We start from the raw sequence: 10,120 nt of genomic DNA on the forward strand, positions 1-10,120 counted from the left end.
ATGGGATGCTTATTTGTAGAATTGTTAGCTTAATGCCTTTCTCTCCCTAGACAAGGAGGTTCTAAGTGACAAGAGCAGCTCCAGGTAGATGCAGCTTGGCCCAATCCTGGCTCAACTGTGTACTGGCTAGTAACTGTGACTCACTTTATACTAGCCTGGCCTTAGTTTCCTCATCATAAAAACAGGGACAGTGAGAATATGTACCTTTTGGAGTCGTGAAGATTCAAGAGATAATTCAAGCAAAGCACTGGGAGCAGCTCCAGTGAGACTCAACTGTGTGGTACCACTGTCCCCATTGGTAGCTTACTTGGATGAATGCAGCATGGGAAAAGAGGGGGACAGAACAAAGCTGAGACTTGAATGTCAGGGAAAGTGGGTATATTATAACGTCCATTTCTAAGACAAGAACTACAAGAAAGGGAGTGCGTTTGAAGAACCTGACTCAACTGAAGTGTCTGAAAACAGCCAAGTATGGGTGGATAAGAAGGAGCAGAGCTGAGCAGGGATGGGGTCTAAAATGGAGGTGTGGAAGAGCACAGATATGGGTTGGAATAGCTGAGGTGGAGATGTTGTTGGGCTGTTTGGGGCCGGGGTAGAAATGCTCTGGCATGTGTCATCACTGCTGGGTGGTAATAACTGAAACTGGTAAGTCTTAGTCACTGCTTGATGCCCTCAGGTAAGAGCTGCTTGGAACTACGGAGGGATGATAGTGAGTGGGTATGTTTCCAATGCCCTCAGTTGTCAATTATATTCTCTGTGGGCCATGCTTTTACCTAGGGATTCATAAGCACCACATAGCAGCTGTTAGAGTCACAGAAAACTACATTAGAGTAGTAAAAGGGACTACCAAATGTCCAAACCCTAGAGCCTCAAAGTGAGTCAAGGAAGCCATGACATTTCTTGGAGTCTCAATTTGACCCATAGTTACTTAACTTTCCAAGTGTGGGGCCCACAGGGAAGCTGCCTCCTAGAAGCAGGCTAGCAGCTAATGGAACACTGGTGATATGAAAGACAGCTGTACAGAGAAGGACTTAGTAATCAAGGTTAAGGCACCTCAAAGTCAGTTTTCTCATCTAGCCCAAAGGAAGTAATTACTTAACCTCATGTCTCAGAGGTTACAAGAGAGGGTAGAAGGTGATGCTTTCTAAGGACTGAGCTCTAAAAACATGGCAGGAGAGGGTTATCAAAGCAGCCTTGGGTTACATTCCCTGAAAAGCCTATGGGTAGGTGATTCCAAGTTGCTAGTAAATGTACCTTCCTTGCCAGACAGACCATAAGAGAATGGAGATTGTATTTCCATATAGTCACACTGACATCACTCCCTACCAATCATCACTCCTGTGACTTAGGGGAGGGCACACCAAACAAAGACTACTAAATGCCCACATATTCTGCAGGTAGTAACTGGCCCTTTTCACAGTCCTCTTTTGGCCTTCTTAATAACTCTAAGCAAAATAGCCCACTTCATAGGCAATGAGTCTGGGTTCTAGAGAAATCAAGTGACATCTTGATGATCATGCAGCTAATGAGGAGAATGTAAGGATTTAAAAACAGAAATGTCTACATTACTTCAAAGTCCATGGGCTCTTCCATTACCCCATCCAGCTCTGCCTGGGCCTGGAAGTCCTCCCTGGTGACATCATTAAAATATGATTGATCCTGAAAGATCCTTCCTGGAAAACATAAAACAACCAGTATCTTAAGACTATAAATATTCTCTACAAGGTGAAGAGCAATAATCAGACTTAGTCCTTAGAATCTTTTTCCTGATGTAATTCAAGTTCTCCCACCCCAACCCTAAACTCCCAGTGTTTCTGGAGTAGTGATGGGGAATCCCAGGCACTAAGATCACAAGGCAGTGAAAGCTGGTGTGAAGATAGGAAAATGAAGCTCACTGAGATGCAGAGAGAGAATGGGGCAGCTATGGAAACCACACAAGAAGGTATGGCCAGCTTGGTTGCGTCCCTCTTTACAGTGAAGTGGATGTTTCTGTGAATTTTCTTCTCCAAGGACATTGAAAACTGCCCATGCCAGAGCCTGGTAGACACAGACCCAGAAAATATTTAACAAATGAATCAGTATGAACATTCTCCCTATTCTCCCTCTCTCTCTCTCCCTCCCTCCCTCCCTTCCTTCAAACCTGAGTGATTGTCCTCATTTTCCTGCACATGAGGGAAATCATGATTGCACTGCACTGACCTAGCTTTTCATCTCTGAAAGCCTTCCTGAGCTCGGCAATCTCCTGCCATGTCCCTTACCTTATCTTTTCCAAATCCACATCCTTTAATTCCTATTATCATATTGGCTCAGGTAACTTTACGAAGTTCCTTTGGCCAGCCTTTCTTTTGGTATGTTGTGTCATTGGTGACCTAAAAGTAGAATAAATTCCGACTCTACATAATCATCACTTACATCTAAGGACAGGTAGTCATATAGCGTTGACTGGATTTCCCCATAAACTTTATGGGAACCTGCTATGATGGTTACTAGGCATAGTGACATAGTCTATGTCATTGGACCTCACAGACAAAAGGAGCCATTATTTCTAAAGTGGTATAGCTGCGGCATGCTGTTCCAAAAGGAAGAGGTTCAGCCTTTCCAGGGTTTTCACCTTTCAAGAAACTCCTCTCTGAATGCCATGCTCTACCCAAGACTAACTAACTATAAGCATCACAGGTGGATAGACCTTTGGGGATTCTCTGTCCTGTACATGCTCAGCACTTGTTAACTCTGTGCCAACTATGAAATTTTGCTTAAGAAGCATTTCCTGGAACTCAGCTTCTGGCTATGATGGAATTATAAGTACCAACTGCCCTTTCATTATAAATTTTTATAATACTGAGCAAAATACGTGAAATTTAGATTCTTAGATAATAAGCACAAAAGACTTGATACATAAGAAAATGTAAAGAATTGAGGTGAACGCTTGAGTTTCTGCTTATATTCTCGTACCAAGTCCCAAAAAGGGATAAGGAGGAACATGGGAGACTCTGAAGAGAAAAAAAAAACAAGATCAAAGTCAAGGGAAGGTAAAATGGCTGGAATCTGAAAGAGAGAGGACCAAAAGAGAAGGTGTACAAGGAGGAAGAGCTTATAATATTTTCAACAAGTGGCCTTGACTTTTTGGATAATGTAAAGCTGGGTATTTGCAGGCTATGGCTCTGTAAGTCTACATAGAGAGCAACAGCAAGACAAAGATCTGTAAGCTAAAGAACGGTCAGAACTTACACACAGTTGGAGAGCATTCAAGTACTAGTCAACAAGAATGAAACAAAAAAAATTGTTAGACAATCAGGAGATTCAATAGAGATGGTGGTCTTAGTTACTTCTCTCATCTCTGTGACTGCACACTTATCATAAACAGCTCAGAAAGAGGAGATACTTACCTTGCTTTACCACTTCAGAGTGTTAAGGACTCGGTTGCTCAACCCCATGCACTTGAGTAAAACAACTTGCTATAAGACCAGGAAGCAGAGAGAGAAATACAGGAAAGGCCAAAGCAAGTTACAGTCCCCAGGAACACATCTCCAGTGACTGACTTCCTTCAAATACACCTCACCTCCTGCCTTTCACTACCACCCAATTAATATCATCGCATTATCAATCTGTAAAGAGATTGATCCATTCATTACATCAGAGCCCTCAGATTTAATCATCTCTGAAAATGCCCTCACAGTGATACCCAACTCTGTGCTTTACTGATCTAGGTGATTTTAATCCCATCAAGTTGACAATTAACTTCACAGAGACCCTAGAGAACTCAAGCCTTAAAAGTGGAGGGGGCATGGCTGGAGAGATGGCTTAGAAGTTAAGGCCCTTGCCTACAAAGCTAAAAGACCCAGGTTTGATTCCCCAGGATCCATGTATGCCAAATGCACAAGGTGGCACATGCATCTGGAGTTCATTTGTAGTGGCTAGGAAGCCCTGGTGTGCCCATTCTCTCCATCTTCACCTCTCTCTCTCTCTCTCTCTCTCTCTCTCTCTCTCTCTCTCTCTCTCTCTCTTTCTCTCATAAATAAAATATTTAAAGTAGAGCAGATTACAGGGAAGGGAAAGGCCTAAACTAGGTCAGGTGAAGAGATTGTATAAAATAAGGGTAGGAAGGAGGGTCAATCAAAATTCAAGATATTGACAGGAGTGGTGGCGCATGCCTTTAATCCCAGCATTCGGGAAGCATAGGTAGGAGGATCGCTGTGAGTTTGAGGCCACTCTAAGACATAGTGAATTTAGGTCAGCCTGGGCTACAGTGAGACCCTATCTCGAAAAACCAAAAAAAAAAAAAAAATTAAAGATATTCTGAAAAAGACATGTGAAAATCTACTTTCTTGAACAACGGCACATCAAGAAACCATAGATTGTTATTAGAAAATTTTCAGTGCCAGGGACGGGATACTTTCCAGTTAGTTATTGGTCAGGGTGGTCCCTGTTGCCTCCAAAACATTATAGGCTATTGCCAAGGTCCTTGGTTTCCCATAAGAAAGTAATGGTAAGACCCTATTGCTGAAGACTTCACATGTCTGAGTGGCAAAGTCACTTAGAAATCAAGCTGGTGCTGAGCAGAAAACCTCCCTGTAATCCAGCCAACTGAACGGTGAAAAAAGCTGCACTGTACGCAGCCTTCTGGGAGACAGAAGTCATCAGCAGTGAGCACAGTGGACACTGGAAACCTCAAGTTTGGCCAGATGGGCCAGATGACTGAATGAGTGCAATAGTGGCATGTCTGCTCTGGGGGAACAAACTGCTCTCTAATTGGACTGAAGGCCAGCTCTATGGGAGGAAATACATGCCTGGTACTGAAAACCTAATCAAAAGCCTATGGCAGGGGAGGTCATGAGCCTTAGTCTGCACCAATGCATATATTACTCTCACCAAATTGTCCTGAAAGCACTACACTTAATGTTCATATTCATATATTAATGCTACTCTCACTTCTGGCTAGAGAAGCTTCTCTTTTCAGATAGCGATGACCACTGGGATGACCCAAAAGGCAACATAGTGTTGAGAAGGGATGGAGGAGTATCCAGCACTGAAACCTCTCACACCTTCTAAGGCTCAGGGTCTATTGCGGAAAAGGTGGCAAAAAGAATGTAAGAGCCACCAGGCATGGTGGTGCACGCCTTTAATCCCAGCACTTGGGAGGCAGAGGTAGGAAGATCACCGTGAGTTCGAGGCCACCCTGAAGCTACACAGTTAATTCCAGGTCAGCCTGGACCAGAGTGAGACCCTACCTCGAAAAACCAGAAAAAGAATGTAAGAGCCAAAGGAAGGTTACCACTCCTTACATACAACTGCTGTCTGGACAGAAATTGGCCTCGATATCCAAGACCTCGCAGTGCCTAGAAATACCTACATGATACCCTCATAATAGGAGAAAAAGATAATGATATAAAGTTAAAAGAGAAACTAATGGAGAGAAGGAGGGGATATGATGGAGAGCAGGGTTATGAAGGGGAAAGTGAGGGAGGGGAGGGAAATACCATGGTTTGTTCTCTGTAAGTATAGAAGTTGTCAATAAAAATATTTTTTTAATTCCTTTAGAAGACAATTGTCTAAAGGGAAAACCTGGCAACAACGTGCTATGTAGTTTACATGTAGAAATGAGTCATATAACAACAATAGCATACAACATGAAGGAGAAACGGAAGTAAATTGTTTAGAGGATCATATGTAAAGCAGCATATTTTTTAAAAAATATTTATTTATTTATTTAAGAAAGAGAAAGATGCAGGGGGAAAATGGGCATGCCAGGGCCTCTAGCCACTGCAAAAAAACTCCAGATGCTTGTGCCACCACCATGTGCATCTGGGTTACGTGGGTACCAGGGAGTCAGCCTGCGTCCTTAGGCTTTGCAGGCAAGTGCCTTAACAACTAAGCCATCTCTCAAGCCCTGAGTAGCATATTTTTTTTTTGAGTAGCATATTTTTGCAGGTGAATTTAATAGATCAAAATACAAACTATAGCTGGGTATGGTGGCACACACCTTTAATCCCAGCACTCGCAAAGCAGAGGTGGGAGGATCACCATGAGTTCAAGGCCACCCTGAGTCTACATAGTGAATTCCAGGTCAGCCTGAGCTAGAGTGAGACCCTACCTAAAAAAAACAACAAAAAAAAAATAATACATACATACATACATACTATAATCCCTACAGCAACTGCAACTGTACACACACAAAAAAGAAGGAAAAGCTGGGTGTGATGGCACATGTATTTAATCCCAGCATTTGGGAGGCAGAGGTAGGAGGATAGTGAATTCCAGGTCAGCCTGAGCTAGAGTAAGACCGTACCTCAAAAAACCAAACACAAGAAAAGTAGTAGTAAAGTTTTAACATAATAAATTAAAATAAAGCACCATTAGCAATAAAACGAAAAGTTAAATAATAATATAAAAATGGAATACAAAAAATACTTCAAGAAAAGGCAGGTGATGGAGGAAAGGGACAATAAAATAAAAGACAAATAAATATCAAGGTGCTAGAAATACTATTTCAGTAACTGCATAACATATAAATGGAAAAAAACCTTGAAATTATAATGCAGAATTTATCAGACTAAACAAAAGGTAAGACCCAGCTATATTCTTCAAGAAATTCATCTTACACATAAAATCATTCATAGTTTAAAGGTAGAAGTATGAGGAAATAACGCACCAGGCAACACTTCTTCATATCAGACAGTGTAAACGTTAAAACAGAGGGTACCACCAGAGATAAACTGAAACATTTAATAGCAATAAACAAGTTGGTTAAACAAAACAAGATTTAGCAAGCTTTTTTTTTTTTTAATTGGCCAGGCCTGGTGGCACACGCCTTTATTTTTTTGTTGTTGTTGTTTATTTTTATTTATTTATTTGAGAGCAACACAGAGAGTGAGAGAGAGAGAGGCAGAGAGCAAGAGAGAGAATGGACACGCCAGGGCTTCCAGCCACTGCAAACGAACTCCAGACGCGTGCGCCCCCTTGGGCATCTGGCTAACATGGGTCCTGGGGAATCAAGCCTCCAACCTGGGTCCTTAGGCTTCACAGGCAAGCGCTTAACCGCTAAGCCAACTCTCCAGCCCAGATTTAGCAAGCTTTAATAATCATCCACCTAATAACAGAGTCTTAAAACAGATGAAACCAAAATTGACAGGAATGAAAGAAGAAATGGAGAAATTTAAATTATAGTTGGAGATTTCAATAATTCACTGGACAAGCAGACAGAAAATCAATGCAAATATGGATAGTTTGAACATCACTGTCAAACAGGTTGAACTAAGTGACAATTGCTCACTAAATACAAAATGCACATTGTATTCAAGTGCACATGAAACTTTCAACAAAACAGACTGTATGCTAAGCTAAAGGCAAGAACCAAGGACAGAAAATATATTAGATATTAAAAATGTGACTAAAAATTGATAAATTGGACTTCATCAAAATTAAAAATTCACCATCCTCAAAGGCATAATTAAGGTAATAAAAAGGTAGATCTTGGAGAAAAATATAATACATATGTCTGATAGGACTTACATAAATGTATAGAAAGAACTCATAACTCAATTAAAAACAAATCATTAATAATTTTAAACAGGTATATATCTAAACATACACTACAAGAAAGAAAATACATGAATGGCCAATAAACACACCTTAGTGAAGGTGTTCAACATCTTTAATCATCAGGAAATTCAACTTAAAACCATAATGACAGGCTGTTATAAACCCACTATAACTTAATAGACTTACGGTATCGGTACCAAATATTGGTGAGATATAGAACAACTTTCATGCATTGTTGGTGGGTTTAGAAAATGGGATACTCGCTCCAGACAACAGTTCTGTAGTTTCAAATAAATATACACTTAGTATATGATCCAAAAATTTCAGTCCTAGGTATATGTGCACCCAAGAAAAATTTTAAAACAGGGGCTAGAGAGATAGCTTAGTGGTTAAGGCAATTGCCTACAAAGCCAAAGGACCCAAGTTGGATTCTCCAGGACCCACATAAGCCAGATGTACAAGGAGGCACACACATCTGGAGTTCATTTGCAGCAGCTAGAGGCCCTGGCACACCCATTCTCTCTCTCTGTCTTTCTCTCTCTGTCTACCTGCTTATTTCCCCCTCTCTCTCTCCCCCCGCCCTCTGAAATAAATAACTAAAAATAAAATATTAAAAAAGAAAAATAATAAAACATGTTCACATAAAGATTTGGAGATTATTGTTTTTAGTCATTTCATTCACACTAGTCAAAAGTCTCAAAGTCACCACACACACACACACAAGAATACATCTTCTTTGTTTCACCCTGAGGCTACATAATGAATTCCAGGCCAGCCTGGACTAGAGTGAGACCTTACCTCAAAAAAACCACACAAAAAAAAGTTTCAAAGTCACTCGACAATAGATAAACAGTTGTGGTATATCCCTGTAATGAAACACTACTCGGTGATAAAAATAATGAACCATTTGTGCAAGAGTTACTTTTCTCACTGCTGTGACAAAACATTTGACGAAAGCAATTTAAGAAAGGAAGGGTATGTGTTAGCTCACAGGCAGTGGGGGGAGCCTCTTGTGGCAGGAAGGTGTGGCAACAGGAGCAAGAAGCAGCTGGTCCCACTGCAACCACAGGAGACAGAAAGAAATGGATGCTGACACTCAGCTTGCATTTCCCCTTTTGTTTTTCAGCCGGAGACTCCAGCCATTAGAATGGAGCCATCCACACCTAGGGCGGGTCCTCCCACCTCAATTAAGCCAGTCTCCAAACTTCTTCACATATATCCCCAAAGGTCTGTCACCTACGTGCTTCTAGATTCTGTCAAGTTGACAGTCACTATTAACCATCTCAAGTCCACCTTTTGTCAAGTTGACATTCAAACAGATCACTTAAGCCATAACCTTCGGTCACTTGTCCTCATAAGTTCATGACTACCTCATAATGCAAAATACATTCGCTCCAATTTCAAAAGTTCCCACAGTCTTGCCAAGCATGGTGGCGCACACCTTTAGTCCCAGCACTTGGGAGGTAGAGGTAGCAGGTTCGCCAAGAGTTTGAGGCCACCCTAAGACTACATAGTGAATTCCAGCTCAGCCTGAGACCCTATCTTGAAAAAAAAAAAAAAAAAAAAAAAGTTCCCACAGTCTTTAAAGTTTCAACTCTATTTGAATGTGCAAAGTTTCTTCTGAGACTCAAGGCAATCTCTTGGCTGTGAGCTCCTATAAAATCAAAATAACAGGACTGGAGAGATGGGTCAGTGGTTAAAACACTTGATTGCAAAGCCTGATGACCTGAGTTTGCTTGCCTAGTACCAATGGAAAAGCCAGATGCACAAAGTGGCAAGAGAGTCCCTAATGTACCATTCTCTCTTTATTCCTCTCTCTCCTTGCAAATAAAAAAAATTACATTTGGGCTGGAGAGATTGCTCAGTGGTTAATGTGCTTGCCTGCAAAGTTTAACATATGACCCAGGATCAATTCCCCAGGACCCACATAAAGCCATATACACAAAGAGGTGCATGCATCTGGAGTTTGTTTACAGCAGCTAGAAGTCCTGGCCTGCCCATTCTCTCTATCTCTCTCTCTCTGCTTGCAAATAAATAAACAAACAAAATAGTTTTAAAAATAAGTTACATATTTACAGTAGACAATGGCACAGAGTAAACACACCCTTTCCAGGAGACAGAAATGGTGACATGCCAAGGTAATATTGAGTTAAAACAAGAGCAAAACCCAGAAGGGTAAACATTCAATTCTGCAGCATCACATTTAACATCTGAGGCTCATGCTGGAATTATTTGGGCTCCAAAGTGCTTGGGTAGTGCCAGCCTTTCAGCTCTGCCCCCTGCAGCACACACAGTCTCTCGCACTCTCTTGTGTATGCACTCTGCCTGCACACCTTCATGTCTGCAGCTTCTCTTGATGTATGTCCCATGTCCTGGCATCTCCAGCATCCTTGGATCCGACATTACAACTTAGACTATACCTTCCCAGCTTCACACAATGGCCCTTCAAGGCCTTTGTTGCAGGAAATCCAACCCTCCCTCCTGTTGCCTGGAACAGCTTTTAGAGATGTTAGCTGAAGTTCAAAAAAAAAAAAAAAAGCTATATATATTCATTTCTATTCTACGAGGACTATGCAACTGA

This window comes from Jaculus jaculus, chromosome 1 (assembly GCF_020740685.1).
Source record: "Jaculus jaculus isolate mJacJac1 chromosome 1, mJacJac1.mat.Y.cur, whole genome shotgun sequence".
NCBI lineage: Eukaryota > Metazoa > Chordata > Mammalia > Rodentia > Dipodidae > Jaculus > Jaculus jaculus.